Source organism: Phaenicophaeus curvirostris, chromosome 1 (genome assembly GCF_032191515.1).
Source record: "Phaenicophaeus curvirostris isolate KB17595 chromosome 1, BPBGC_Pcur_1.0, whole genome shotgun sequence".
NCBI classification, from domain to species: Eukaryota; Metazoa; Chordata; class Aves; order Cuculiformes; family Cuculidae; genus Phaenicophaeus; species Phaenicophaeus curvirostris.
In genome coordinates, this window is record NC_091392.1 from 180,199,307 (window position 1) to 180,213,858 (window position 14,552).

At 50.8% G+C, this 14,552-nt stretch overlaps 1 long non-coding RNA gene across 1 annotated transcript in view; it reads right to left on the reverse strand.

Moving 5' to 3' along the window:
* The window catches only part of LOC138734339 (uncharacterized), a 66,518-nt gene extending 59,674 nt beyond the window's left edge, over positions 1–6,844 (reverse strand). Inside the window, exon 1 of the long non-coding RNA XR_011339556.1 lies at positions 6,639–6,844. This is a non-coding gene — a long non-coding RNA (uncharacterized lncRNA). The remainder of the gene's footprint in view (positions 1–6,638) is intronic.
* Positions 6,845–14,552: the final 7,708 nt, after the last annotated feature.

The following is a 14,552-nucleotide window of genomic DNA, read 5'->3' on the forward strand; positions in this document are numbered from 1 at the left end:
TAGAGAGGTTGAATCCTTGTGACATGGTTAGCAACAGAATGGGGGGGGGTCTTTGATTCATTTACACAGTGTCAGAAAGTACGTAGGATACTGCTTTCTTATTTGATGAAGACTTCAGTCATCTAACTCAGCACCTTCCTTTAAAGTTCTTTTCTCTCTGTTTCCATGTGCCTCTTCCCTATTTCCAGCAGCCTGTCCCTCTAGAATGATGGATCTCATGCATGAGAAAACAACAGTTTTCCTACTACTGCTAAATTTGTTGTCATATGACACAACCCGTCATTGTTTTAATTCTTGCTTTAAAATGAAATGTCTGCCAGACTGTATGTTGAAATCACGTATTTTAAACAAGCACGATGGCAATACTTAGATCTAGTAGACAGCTTTTTATCTATAGATCTCAACCTTTTTTTAAACCCAGTATAAGATTTTATTCCTTTTAAAACTCACAGAGCTTGGGTAGAAGTGGCTGAGGCAAGATTAAATGGCATTTATACCTTCTCACTGTTGGGCTGCTTGTCAGATGCTAATGTGATGATACAGCTCCTCTAAGCCTCTGAGTGCCACTGACTCACTGCATCTATGCAGAGCTTTGTGCGGACCCTCCTGCTGCACCCTAAAATTCCCTGATTCCAGTAGGAGGAGGCTTACAGCTTCCTTCTACAACGCCTGCAGAAAGATCCTTCCTGGGGTGAGATAGGAGGCTTTTAGTGATCTTTCCCAGTCAAGTCTTCATATCTAATGTGAAAAGTGGAAGACTGGTGAGGATTTCAGTGACCATTATTTTTGGTTTCTTCATGTGGAGATATGATACAGCATGAGAACTCCTTAAAGGGAGATCTTCCAAGCTGGATGACCCTTTCTACATTGAGTAGGCACCGCTAACTAGGCACCTTGCCTCTGGAACTATGATTTTTCTGTTTTGAAAATATAAATACACAGGTAAACAAACTGTTGCTAAACAATTGTTTCAGATCTCAGGTGATTTTAGACTTTTCACCTTGGTATGTGTAGCCTTGGGACGTCCTATAAGCATCATTCTCTCTCTTAGATGCAGTGAGAGGTAGGACGGGTTTAATTATCTGCATCTTAAAATCAAAAATCCAGTGGTGAATTTCTGAGCTGGGGTCAGGATATTGGCCCTTGTTTGATCTCCAATTCCAAACCTTGGCCAAAACACCACCCATCTTCCACCTTGGTACAGATGATTTAACCTGAAACGTCTGTAAGATCTGTAACTAGTAATCTGTGCTCAGGTGGTGGGATGAAAGAGATAGCAATTACATTCTTTAATGTGTTAATCAGTCCATCTTATTTAAGCCTCTTCAGGAAATTGTGCCAAGTAATTTAATTTCTTTTTTTTTTGTTTATTTACAGGTTACTGCAGTGCTGAGCCGTTGTGATAGTTTGGTTTTTATGACTTGGGTCAAGCATGAAGCTTTCAAAACCACATGTCAAAGGTAAGTTAGTTTCAAAAATATTTGTATTTGTATACGTCCCTAAAATTGCTGTATGTTTACAGGCGGAGTTTTCATCCCTTAACTGAAGGCTCAGCTCTGTTGATAACTCACAGTCCTGCATAAAGGATGTTGTGAAGCAGCGTGCTTTCCTGCAGGGAGCTCTCGGAGAGATTTTCTCCCAGTGCTCTCCAATATACCAAGGAAGTGTGCCTACTGCACCAGCTTTTAAAATAGTGCAACCTGATCCTTTCTTTACAGATCAAAGGGTGGGGGTGGGGAGCGAAGGTGGAAGAATAGCAGCCCAGATCCTCCTTCCCATTTTGGGTCCGACTTTCTCTGTCGAGTCAAGAGAGCATTAATCGTGCATGACCATTATGAGAAAGGACCCTCTGCTCTCCCCCTTCACAGTTCTTGTGACATAGGCCATGTTTAATCTAGTCCGTGTTAGGAGAAGCTAAGTACACTTACAGGTTTATAATGAGCTTCCCCCTCATTTTCATTTTCCCTCACTGGTATGTAAATCATTGCTTGCAAGGGATAAAAATCTGTAGGAGTTACGAAACTGAAGTGATTGCATTAATGTGGAGCTCCTTCTAGTTAGTCTGCAGTGTTTATCACGCTGTTTAGTGTTGTAAAACTAAAATGAAATAAACTCCAAATCAAAAGAGACCTTCTAATATTTCTGTAACCAGCTAGTAAAAGTAAAATTGACAGCTGAAGTAATTTACTAAACAAATCTTTACAAACAAGCATAGGCAATGTGCAAGTCAGGAAATCGGTTTGTTGGAGTTTCACTTGTGAGCAGGGATTTAAAAGTTAACCAGATATAGTAGTTCATAGATTTAACTTGGAAAGACTACCAGCATTAATATTTAGTCAGTATTTGTGACAGCCGATCAGTACACTGTCATACAGTGGAATCTTTGTGAAATGTATTATTTTATAAGAAAGGAGATTCATGCACATGCCACATTCAGCCAGAAACAAGGATACTGAGAGTTCTCAAAAAGTGCTTTTGCTATTCTGTTTTGCCAGCTAGTGTTGTCTAGTTTTTGGCATATTTCTTTTTTACTTCTCTATGCACTCTAAAGGGCATATTTCTCATCTTTTGAACTACTACTGATCTCCTAATTTCTATTAATCTATTACAAAAGATTTTTGTAGCTCTAATCTATGCTGAGAGCGCTTTTTTAGTCTGTGCTTAGTATAACTTGTGTACACATTGTGTACACATTTTAAAGTAATGCCCTGAGCTGATATCACCTATACATGCGTGGCGTTGAGAATGTTAACTGTACATGTAGAAAATATTAATGAAAACTACTACAGTACTTAAAATAATTCTGAAAAAATATATTACTTTTTATAAAGCATTAATTGCAAACTTGAAAACTGTTCCATTACACACGTTGCTAGAGGATACGACTCAAAATCCTGAAGCAAGTTCAAGAGAAGAAACGGGGAAAGCAATACTTCTCGTTTTCAGATACTAGAAATGAAACTTGCGTAAAGATTTCTCCAAGAGTGCTATCAGTCTTCAGTTAGAAGGGTCATGCCATCATTGCCTCGCTGCTGGAAGGAAGGGAGAGTTTTCTTTCCCTCTTTCCGTAAAACACCAGTTACTATAAAAAGATAGCTGGAGCTGTGCTGCTTTCTTCCTGCGCCTCAGGCTCTGTTTTTTAAAACTTTTTTCTCCCCCTGAATCTTACCCGTCGTATTCGCCTAGTCCACTTTCCTGTTGTTAATACTTTTGCCATATGACTGCAACAATATGAAATGGACATTTTGGATAACTTAAGAGCTGGGTACAGGCTTCTAAAAAACAGTAACTGGACTTGCAGTCTTGTTAGTTATGCATGGCTGCTGCTTGTTAAAGTGCTACTGTGCAAAAGCTGAAACACTGGAACTGCCTGCTTGCAGAACCAGGAAGGCTGTGCTGTCTGCATCAGTCACATTTCCAAATGAAAGTTAGTAACACCCTTTACAACTGAAAAGATAGAACTGTGTTGTAAGTTTTAAACAAAAAGCTGTAGAAATTCATAGCACAGGCCTTTATAGTCACCGGAGAAAACTGCTTGTTATCATTAGGAATCACGAGGCTGCATTTTTTAAAAGAACTAGAGAGGAGTAGAAAAATATATTTCAAAAATAAAAAGTATCAGACACCAAACGGTACGGTCAAAATGGTCACGACACTGAAGCAGAAGCTGACTGTTAATCTTTTTCAAGAGGGGAAAAGGGAAAGAAATGGTCATTCAGATAACCAGATGCTAAATTACTCATTTATGTAGTTCAGGTAATCAAAGGAAAGGCCTAAATAAATTAATAATAAACGAGCTATATTATATGAAACAACAACAACAAACCCTTTATCTTTTAGACCTAAAAAACCTTTATATTGTAACATAAAATCAAGTAAAAATTACATACTGTATATATTAAAATACAGGGTTTAGCCTCCAAGTGAGTTAATACGGTTTCACTTTTCTTTGTACTCTGGTAACCCAACTCTAGTCTCCAAGCCTTTTTGACAGTAAAACCAGAAGGGGCTATTAATGTGAGCAGATATGTGTGTGTGTCCATATGCATATATGTACCTCCTTCCTTAATGGGTTAATTTAAGACATATATGTAATACACACCAAGTGTGTTTCTATTTTATTTGCCGAACACTAATACCTTTACATGTGGGAGACTGAATCAACATTTGCTTATCATCTCTGGGAGCATGGCAGATCTGGAGAAGGATTAATACCAGTCCCAAGGCCATAATTTGAAAGCACAGTGGGTTTGAAGTACACAGAAACTTAGCTCACGGTGGCGGGAGCTGGCTCCAGTTCCTGTGCCTCGGTCTGTAAGCCACATCCCTGCCCAAGATGCTTTTCCAATCCACCCAAAACATCTCCCCACCTTTTGTTTCCAGCATTGGGGTTTGCTTTAAGGGGTTGCCTCTTTGATTTATTTCTGTGCCAAGTTCCAGAGTGGCAGAGGCAGCCTGGCTCTGAGCGCAACAAAACCAGGGAGTCCTCCAGGAGCCAGTCGCAGCTCCCGGTCACCGGCCAGCTGTAGCTTGTCGGAGTTAGCATGCTTAAGTTGACATTGATCCCTCCAGGGACTAGCTACCAGCTAAACAAAACTGGAGCACAGGGGTAGCCAAGCATAGATTCTCTGTGACCCTGTGTCAAGACCTGTGATCTTTTTTAAAAGCCAGCTATGTTACCTCCTTGCCCTCCGGGACTCCCAGGGAATCCCCAAGTAAATGAGGCAGGAGTTATTTACATCGCCTTGGTGTCTCCATCCCAATCTTCTTTTGTCGATTTGGAGGGTTTTTTTGTAAAAACAAGAGATGATGGAATACATTAAAAAGGTGGATTTCTTCCTTTATGAAGGCTTACTGCAACAAAGCAAGAATAATTTGCCCCATCAATTATAGATAATGGAAAATGTGTAAGTGTCTACGTGGTTAAAGGAGCGAGTCTACTGCCATTGATGGTACCGTGACTGTCGTATACATCCTGGAAAGGCTGATGCATTTGAATTTTACTGGTAGGTTAGAATATTGAGAAGCCAGGAGACTTATAAAGTCTAACTATTAAACATACTGAGGGTAGAAAAGCTCATTTGCTTGTGCAGAGGAAATAGAGCAAAGATACACCAGGGCAGCGAGAGCCAGCAGGACAAAGGAGATACTATTGACTCATTCCAGACTGCCGACTTAGCAGCTCAACTTTGTTTCCTTTTAACTTTTGTAACAGTAGGAGCTCAAAGCCTCTCAGTCTATTTTCTGCGCACACAGAAACACCCAGACTTCAAAAAGTAAAACACTTTGAAGAAACCCAAACCATTAACACATTAAAAACTGCGTGTACTGCTAAACAGGGCTTCACGGTTACTTGAGTTTTGTAGCAAGTAAATGCTGGTGTTTTAGTAATAATTTTACACTGCTGCATTCTAGCTGACAAGTATCAGTTTGTAAAACACTTCTGGTTGGTTTTAGTGCGATACGGATTTATTGGCTTTGCAGTGGGTAAGTACTGCTTCAATATTTTCACAGACTGAGTAAACCTGAGCAAAACCGAGCCTGGGAGACCTTTTTTTGCAAACATGCAACAAGTTTCAGCCCTATCACACTGCACGTGGGAAGCACACCAAGAGCGCAATTGAGATTTTTGACCTCGGTGCTTACATCTGTGCCCTGTTTAACGCAAAATTCTTTTGATTGTCCCTGTGCTAGAGCCTTTTTCTTGTCAGGACACCCTCTTTGCGTCCCGGGGGGGGGGTCGCAAAAGCTCGGCGTGTCCCCCCCTCCCCCAAAACGGTCCCAGGGAGGGACCCCCCCCGTTGGCGAGGCGGGTTGTCACTCAAGGCGACGTCACAATACGCCTGTGTGAGCGCTGTAAACACTCGGCCGGGCGTGTGTGTGTGTGTTTATGAGGGATACGGGGGCGAGCATCCTTCCCACCCTCCCCCGGCTCGGGATTATGCCCGAGCCGGGGGAGGGTGGGAAGGATGCTCGCCCCCTCCTGCATCCCTGCAGCGTATGGTAGCGGCTCCAAAGGTAGCATCACTGGAGCAGGGGATGATGTAATTCTCCCTCCGGCCAGTAACTGCCTGCGCTTGCACCGATCCGGCTGGCAAAAGCTGAGAGGGGGAGTATTTTAAGCGTGATTTTTGCCCCAAGCGCCGTCCCCGTCCCCCTCCCCCCCACCCACCCCCCAACTCCTCCATCCTCTTTAAAACCCGCTTCTCTCTCTCCGCGGGGAGAGGAGGAGGGAAGGGTTGGAGAGGGAGGAGGAAGGGGGAGCCTGTGTGGTGTGTGTAGGGTAAACAAGTGCCTCTCGCTGCACGGTAACTTGGTGCTGGGGGGGGTTGTGTGTGTGTGTGTGTGTGTTTGTGTGTGTCCCGCAAACACACGCACTTCCCCCTAACAAAAGCCTGTTTAACATCGGCGTCAGCTTTTGTTCGGCGGGCAGCGACAAGCCTCCCCTCTCCCCATCATCTTATTTCACCGAGGGGTGCGTGTCCCCCCCATCTCTCCCAACTCCATAGCCACCACGGGTCCCCCCCCCACCCCGCACCTCCAAACACCTTCCAACCCCCCTGTCCCTGCTGCGAGCAGGCAGCCCCCCTCTATTCCCCACCTCCCCCCACCTTGGAAAAGAGCTCAATGGCACTTACTGTCAGAAGAGGAGGGGGCCGGAGGCTTTTCTCTCTCGGTGCAAAAGCAAAATAGCCACTCGCAGGACCGCGCCAGCGTACGAGACAGCGACGAAAAAAAAATAGAAAAAAAAAAAAAGAAAAAATCTTCCAGTAACGTGCGCGTGTGGGAGGCTTCGCCTTTCAACCGGAGAAAAAAAAGAAAATAACAAAAAAATAACCACCCCCCCCACCCCCCCCCGCCGCCCCCCGGTTGCCTTTTTTGTGCAGTTTCAGCAAAGCTGCGAGGAAGTTGGTCCTTTTGTTCCACTATTTATAGATTGCGTCAACATTGCGAGGAGGAGAAGGCGGAGCGGCGGCTCCCGCGGCTGCCGGGGGGGGTGGCGGGGACGGATCCCGGGCCGGGGGGGGCGCTCCCCGCACAGCCCCGAGCGCAGCGCGACCCGGAGAGCGGGGGGAGCGGGGCGGGGAGGGGACGGGAGGGGAGGGGAAGGGAAAGGAGGAGAAGGGAGGGGAGGGGAAGGGCCGGCGCCGCTCCCCGCTCCCCGCCCGCCGCCGCAGCGCCGCCCGCCGGGACCTGCGGCCGCCCCCGGGGCAGGTGCACGCACCGCCCGGCCGAGGCCCCCGAAGGGTTAATGTGCGTGTTAAAAAAGCGCAAACCAACCCAAACCCAAAATATTAAAACCTGAGGGCTCCTCAAAGTTAGAGAAGCCTCTTCGCCGCCGTCCGAGGAGGAATGGGGCGGGGGGGGGGGTTATGGGTGGCAGGGAGAGGAGGACACGGGACGGGGCGCGCCGCTCCCCTGGCCGGGAGGCCGCGTCCCCGAACCGAACGTAAACAAAGAGGCTGCAGCGGCCCGAGCGGGGCCTGCCCCGGCCCCAGCCCCGCGGCCGCCGCCCTCGGCACGGGGGGAGCTGCGGCTCCGCGCACAAAGCGGGGCGCCGGGCCTCGGCGCGCAGGAGGAAACAAAAAAATATATAATAAGCGTCTTTTTGTTGCTTTCTACTCGCTTTTTTTATCCCGTTTGGAGAGCCGGGGCCCGGCCCTCCCTCCCCCGGGCAGAGCCGCCGGGCGGCACCGGGCCTGCCCGGACCTGCCGGGCTCCGCCGAGCTGGAAACGTTCCCGGGGCTCCCGCTCCGGCGGCACAACCCGCTCCGTTTAGCCGGGGAAACCCTCCCCCGGTAGCAGCGAGGCCGGCGGGGGCGGCTGCGGGTCCCGGGGGAGCTGGGGGGCTGCGGGGCCCCCGCGCCCGGCGGGGCCGGAGCCGTCGAGGGGAAGAGGTCGGGATGTTTTCCCCCGTCTCCTCGCTTTTCTCGGAGCCTTTGGGCGGGTGGTTTCCTCCCTCTTAGTTTACGCTTCGTGTCAGCGGATGCCTCGGCGATGAGGGGTTTGTAGGGGAGGGTGCGAGTCCCCGCGGACCGTCCCGCCCCAGCGCAGGTGGCGCGGGGCAGAGCTCCTGGCGAATGCGATAAAATCCGTTATTGCGGTTCCTTTCTCGAGGCTTTGCCCTCCTCTCGGGCTTCTTCTCCTCTGCAGCTTCGTGCTTCTCCGTCCCACTTCGCTGCCCTTGCGACAGAACGCGACGCTCGCTCCCCCTCCCCGAGCCCTCGGCGGCGGCTGCGGCTGCTCTTTCCCGCTCTCCTATGGTTTAAAAAACTTAAAAATGATAAGAAAAAAGGTAAAAATGATAAGAAAAAAGGTAAAAATAATAAAAAAAAAAGAACGAAAATTATCTGCTTTGAAGACGAACAGTGTTTAGTGTCGCGCAAGTGACGGATTGGCTTTTGCGTACAGAACCCTTGGCAAAAGTGAAATCTTGTAACAGCCCTTTAACTGATGGTGTAAAAATTGGAAGTAGTAAATAGCGCTAATAAAGAATAGACCCAAACTATGAACCGTGAAGGAGCCTTCCTGGAAAGAGTTGGGAACTGGATAGAGGGTAGGTAGGCAATTCGCTTGCTGCTTCTTTGAAAACGTAGGGAAAAAAAATGGGATTGTGACGCGTTGGCACAAATTTATTTATTTATTTATCTATCTACTTTTTTTTAAACAACACGGTTCTGATGCAAAAAATAAAAATATATAGCGTTGTGGTGGAAATGGGCGAGGGAAGATAAAAGGGAGAGGGGAAAGGGGTGTGTGTGTGTAGGGCAAAGGCGGCGCGGCTGCCCCGGGGCTCCGAGCTCAAGCCCCGGCGTCCAGAACTGTTGCAACAGCGCTTTGGAAGTCTCTAAAGAAAAGCTGAATTGTTCGAACTTAGGTAACTTAAGGGAACTCGTTATGACCTACATTGCTTTTTTCTGAGGCAGCAGCCGCAGCCCCGGAGCGTCCGTCCCAACCCCCCCGCCCCGGGCTTCGCTGCTTCCCTAGTTTACAAATAAACTCGCCTGGGTCGAAGCGGTTTCACTTCTCCCGTCAGGAATAACTCCGCCTTTGCGGCTGTTTTTTTTCTCTTTTTGCAGGTTTGCGCACAGAGCAGCGTGTCTGCTGCGGCGGTGGGTTGCTGGCTGGGTTGGGAAAAAGATAATATAAGCGGAGGACAAGTTTGTTTGGGTTTTTTTTTTTAAGTTTTTAAAAGCTGTACTTTGTTTTCCGAAGGGATAAGGATTGTTTCATCAGGAGATGCCTCACAGGGAAAAGTTACTACGTGTTGCGCACTTAGGAACTTCAGTTCCCTTGTCTGTCCTATCAAAAGCTTAGCAACAGCTTTCCACAGTCCTTCTGTAATGAAATATAAAAGTAGCAACGATTAAGCTCCAAAAAGTCCACGTTCTCGAGGCTCATCGTTTAATCGAGTTTGCAGATCGGACGGTTCCACCACCGACCTTGTATTAAGCGCGCGGTCAGGGCAAGAACCGAGAATGTTTTAAGCTCTGGATCGGAGCCCCCTGCGCGCAGAGTCACCGCCTCAGCCCGGGGGGGCGCGGGGCTGGGGGGGGTCAGCCGGTCGTCTTGCTCTTGTCTTCGAAATGACGACAGAGCCGGGATGGAATGACCTCAGGAGAGCTCCGCCTTTCGGGAAGGGGCGCCCGCCGCCTCCCCCTCTCCCCGCGCCGTCCCCCCAGGTTCTCGCTCCGCGTTTCTGGACGAAACCGAAATGACAAAACTCACCTCCAAACGCCGGGGTTTTTTCCGGGCAGGCGGTTACCGGCTTTGCCCGCCGCGCCGAGCGCCGCTTTCGGTGTTGGCATCATTATTCCCGAGATCTTTTCGCAAACTTTTAGAATTTGACTTGCTATATACGGCAACTCGCCCCATTCCGAAACGGGACAGAGAAAAAACAATCCAATTCCTTTTCCTTTATTATTATTTTATTTTAAAGAACCTTTCGCAGCAGCGCTGGGGAGTTGATTTGATGCTCTTTCCTAACAACTCCTCGCTGCTGTGCGTTCCCTGCAGCGGTGGATTCTCACTCTCCTTCCCTAGGGCGGCAGCAACATTTGGAAATAGGGCTCGAAAGCGGCTCCCCGTGCCCCTGAGCAGCCAGTCGTTACTCTGGGAGCCGGGGAAGGGTTGTGTCTCGGTGGGGAAGGGACACCGCTCCGGGATGGGTTAGCAGCCGTGGGGATGAGCCGCCGAATAAAATCATCGCCTCCTCCTGCCTGGGTTTGTTCAGAGAGTCCCCAAAATCCCCCGAGGTGTCACCGCCGCTTCGAACCTTCCTTGCTCCAAGCCCCAAGTGTCAAAGGCGGGGCGGGGGAGGAAGAAGGCGTCTGCGCTCGGGGAAAACGAAGAAATCTCAGATACAGCGAGTGAGGAGGAAGAGGGGGTGAAGTGAGGAGGGGTTTAGCCCCTGCCCGCAGCGGCTCGGGCAGAACGGGGGTCCCCGTCCCCACCCCCCGTTCCCCCGGAGCTTTGTCCGTGCGGACAGACCCGCAGAACGGGCTCGGAAAGAGAGATTTTGGGAAACCTGTGGAGGGGATGGACGTGATCTGCGCGAAGTTGAAGGGTCGGCAGCCGCAGTTCACACCCATCACTTCTACCGAGATTTTTGACTTTTTAATTTTTTTTTTCAGCCTGAACACTTTTGTGTGTGTGTGCGTGTGTGTTTATCCAGAGCTGCGTCATTTCGTAATTATTTTTTCAGACGTCGTTGTCTCCATCCAGCGTGCGCGACCAGGTTGTTAAAGACTGGATGGGTTTTTGCTTATATCAGCAGGATCTTTGCAAAGTTTAATTAAGTCTGTGCGCCTCATCACGTTGCTTTTAGCGAGCAGAGTAGCTCTGCGAGCAGCCTGCGGGCAGCACGGGACCGCGCGGTGTTGCGGGGCTGAAAAGGTACGATGCGATGTACACAAAATGATTGTAGTCTCTCAGGGTGTTCCCGAGGTTAAATGAAAGCCTAAGGACGGTAAGAGCAAAGAACTGGTAGCTCTCCAAGAACAAAATCGTTGTTTTTAATTGAGCCGAGTTTCCGAGTTTAGTTGTTTGGTTGTTGGTTTTTTTTTTTTTTTCTTCTTTTTCTTTCCTAGCGTAGCTGGAAAGTGTCTTTGTTCTGTGTGAATAAGCGGAGGCTTTAAAACGTGCTCGTCACGAAAGGCTGTCGGGAGGATATATACAGCAAATAAAGACAACCCTGAGCGAAAGGAATGCGGTGACCTCGGTTTGGAAAGCGGTGTCCCAGCGAAGACTTGTCTTTTCCCGTGGGGTCCGTCCCCCCCCAGCTTTTGCTCTTTCTGAATTTTTTTTTTAACTTTAATTATTCCAGAGCTGTGGCTAAGGGCAGAGGCTGGCATGGCCGAAATACACACCCCCTCCGTGGCTCCCCTGCTTCTCTCCAGCCGCAGATGTTAAATCTCTCTCCCCTTTTCGTTCCTTAGTCCAAATATTTGGCTGGTAATAACTAAATCTCTGCGTGACGGCTCGCTCAGCAGCCAGCTCATCCCCTCCATGTCAGGTCTCTGAGCGTCCTCTTTTCGGACCCCCTTTTCCTTGGAGTTATTCCCAAACCCCTATTTTGACGTGTTCCCCGTCGCTTTTCCGCCTCGGTGGCACCAGAGCCACCAGTTTCATCTCTTGTCAAACTTGGCGTAGTAAATTCACGTAGTTTGAACTCCACGTTATCTTCCTCTTTGGCGCAATTAAATTAAGCGGTTTTAAATCTCGCCGTTAAAAACACTAAAGGACACTCGGCACCTGGGGTGTCTCCTGGTACTTTTACTTCCCCCGGCGCGCAAGGAGTTATTTAACATATAGAAAGAAGCGAAGAATCCCCTCCTTTACCAGAAGGTCAAACAGTGCAATTAAGAGAAGGTTCAGAGAGTCGGAAAAAAAGCTGTAAAAAAGCAGCAACGACTGGTTTGGTTTTTTTTTTTTTCTTTTTTTTTTCCCCTTTATTTCTTTTTTTTTCTTTATTTCTTTTTTTTCTTTATTTCTTTTTTTTTTTTTCCCCCAGTGTGAACAGCTTTTTGGGCTCGAGAGAGCCGCTTCTTCTCCGGTCCTTTGTTGTGCCCAGAGCTCAGCTCCCGGGCAGGCGGGGTGCGGAGCCGCTGGCAGCCGCCGCAGAGCCGCTTCCCAGCCTGGTTTTGGCTTCCGAGAGAGCGAGGAGTCGGTGTAAAACGTTCAGATCGCTCCGGTGGAAACTTTCCGGTGGGTTGGAAACACGTAAAGACAGAACCGGTGACGACACCGCTGCGCGTAAAGTTCCTCCTGGCTCCCTGGAAAGCGAGAAAAGCTTTGAGGAGCGGGTAGCAGCTCCGCTGAAACCCACACTCGTGCGTTTAGGGAATTTCAGCTTTCCCATTTCGATCGCCCCGGGGGGAGCGGGGGAGCCCCCCGTTAACCCCCGCCTGCCCGGGGCCGCTCGGCACGTCGGGCCGGGGTCTCCAGCGCCCGCGGGTTTCCCGGCGGGGCAGCAGGGGCTGCCAGCGCCCGGGATTCGTTCTGTCCCCGCTGCCCCCGGGTCCCCGTGGCCGCCCGGAGCCGGGCAGAGGGGCGCGGGACCCCGGGCGCTGCGCACCTGCCCCGCGCCCCGGGAACGGCGGCTTCTACGGGCTCGCAGCCGCTTTCAAGTCATTAGCGCTTTTTTGTTGTTTGCGGTTTTTAATTGTTTCTTCGCACCGGCCTCTTATCTTTCTCTCGCAGACCTGGAGCCGGTGAAGCCAGCGGGCAGGCAGCGGGGAGCCCGGAGATCTCGCTGCTCTCCCCCATCTCCTCTGAGCGCTGCGGTTCAGATGCTGGCAGGGTGGCGAGTCGTCTCCAGCTGCTGCTGGTCAGTATTTACCACCGCAGTCATTTATCTCCCGGGTTCAGCTTATTACTTTTGGGTTTTATTCTATTTTTTTTTTCCGCAAAGGAAATGCAAAAGAAATTCGTGAAATTTTCTGCAAACTTGACACCCCGAGCTGCGGATTTGGCCGTGCTCGGACTTTCCAAGAGCTGAAGCGTTGTTGGCGTTTCCCCCGTGCCCCATCGCTCCGCAGACTCTACCGCTGAGCTGCAAAGCACCTTGTGGGTCCCTATCGGCAGAGCCCCTGGCTCCTTTTCCCTCCTGTAGCAGTGGCTGTGAGGTGTCCCGGGGCACGATTAACCCTTCCCCTGGCCCTGGGACTGTCACCGAGGGGGGAACGCTCCGAGTCCCTCCGTTTCTTGCCCCAAGGCAACCCGTGGGGGAGCTGTGGCGGTGCTGGGACAGGCTAGGACTGCTCTGGGAAAGCCTGGGACGGGGCTGGGACAGCCTGTGACTGTCCTTGAACAGTTAGGATAGTGCTGGGAAATCCCAGGACAGTGCTAGGACCGTGTCGGGACAGGCTGAGGCTGCCCTCGCACAGCCTGGGGTAGCCCTGGAACAGCCCGGCAGTGAGGGTCGCGCTGGAACAGCCTGGGACTCCCGAGGCAGTTAGGATAGTGCTGGGACGGTTGAGGACAGTGCTGGGACAGTTTGTGACTGTCGTGGGACAGTTCGGGTAGTGCCGGAGAACGGCGGGGCGGTGGGAGGGCAGCGCCGGGAGAGGCGGGGGGGGGGCAGGGGTGGGGGGACCCTCGGCATCCCCCGGACACCCCCTTCCTCGTCCCCTGCCCCTGCTCTTTCATCGTCCCCTTCCTCGTCCCCTGACCTTTCCTCATCCCCTTCGTCGTCTCTGTCCCCTTTCCTCGTCCCCCTTTTCATTGTCCCCCTTTCCTCGTCCCCCTTTTCATTGTCCCCCTTCCCTCGTCCCCTTCGTCATTCTGTCCCCTTTCCTCGTCCCTTTCCTCATCCCCTTCCTCGTCTCTTTCCTCACTCCCTGCCCCTTCCTCGTCCCTTTACTCGCTTCTGTCCCCTTTCCTCGCCTCCCTTCTCATTTCCTTCCTCGTCTCGCCCCCTTTCCTCGTCCTCCTTCCTCGTCCTCCTTCCTCGTCCCCCCTTCCTCATCCCCCCTTCCTCATCCCCCCTTCCTCATCCACCTTCCTCGTCCCCCCTTCCTCGTCCCCCCTTCCTCGTCCCCCTTCCTCGTCCCTGTCCCTTTCCTCATCCCCCTTCCTCATCCCCCCTTCCTCATCCCCCCTTCCTCATCCCCCTTCCTCATCCCCCCTTCCTCGTCCCCCCTTCCTCGTCCCCCCTTCCTCATCCCCCCTTCCTCATCCCCCTTTCCTCGTCCCCCTTCCTCGTCCCTGTCCCTTTCCTCGTCCCTGTCCCTTTCCTCGTCCCCCATCCTCGTCCCTTTCGTCATTCTGTCCCCTTTCCTCTTCCCTTTCCTCATCCCTTTCCTCAGCCCCTTCCTCGTCTCTGTCCCTTTCCTTGTCCCTTTTCTCATCCTTTTCCTCGCCCCCTTCCTAGTCTCTGTCCCCTTCCTCGTCCCCCCTTTCTCGTCCCCCGGTCTCTCGCGGCCCCGGGCTCGGGGGTTTCTGGCTCCCCCCCCGCCGCCTCCCGAGCTCCGTGCCGGCTCCTCCCGGCTCTCCCCTCGCCCCAAAGGCTCCTGCGAGCACAGCTCGTTCTGCCCGAGCCTCCCTCGGCG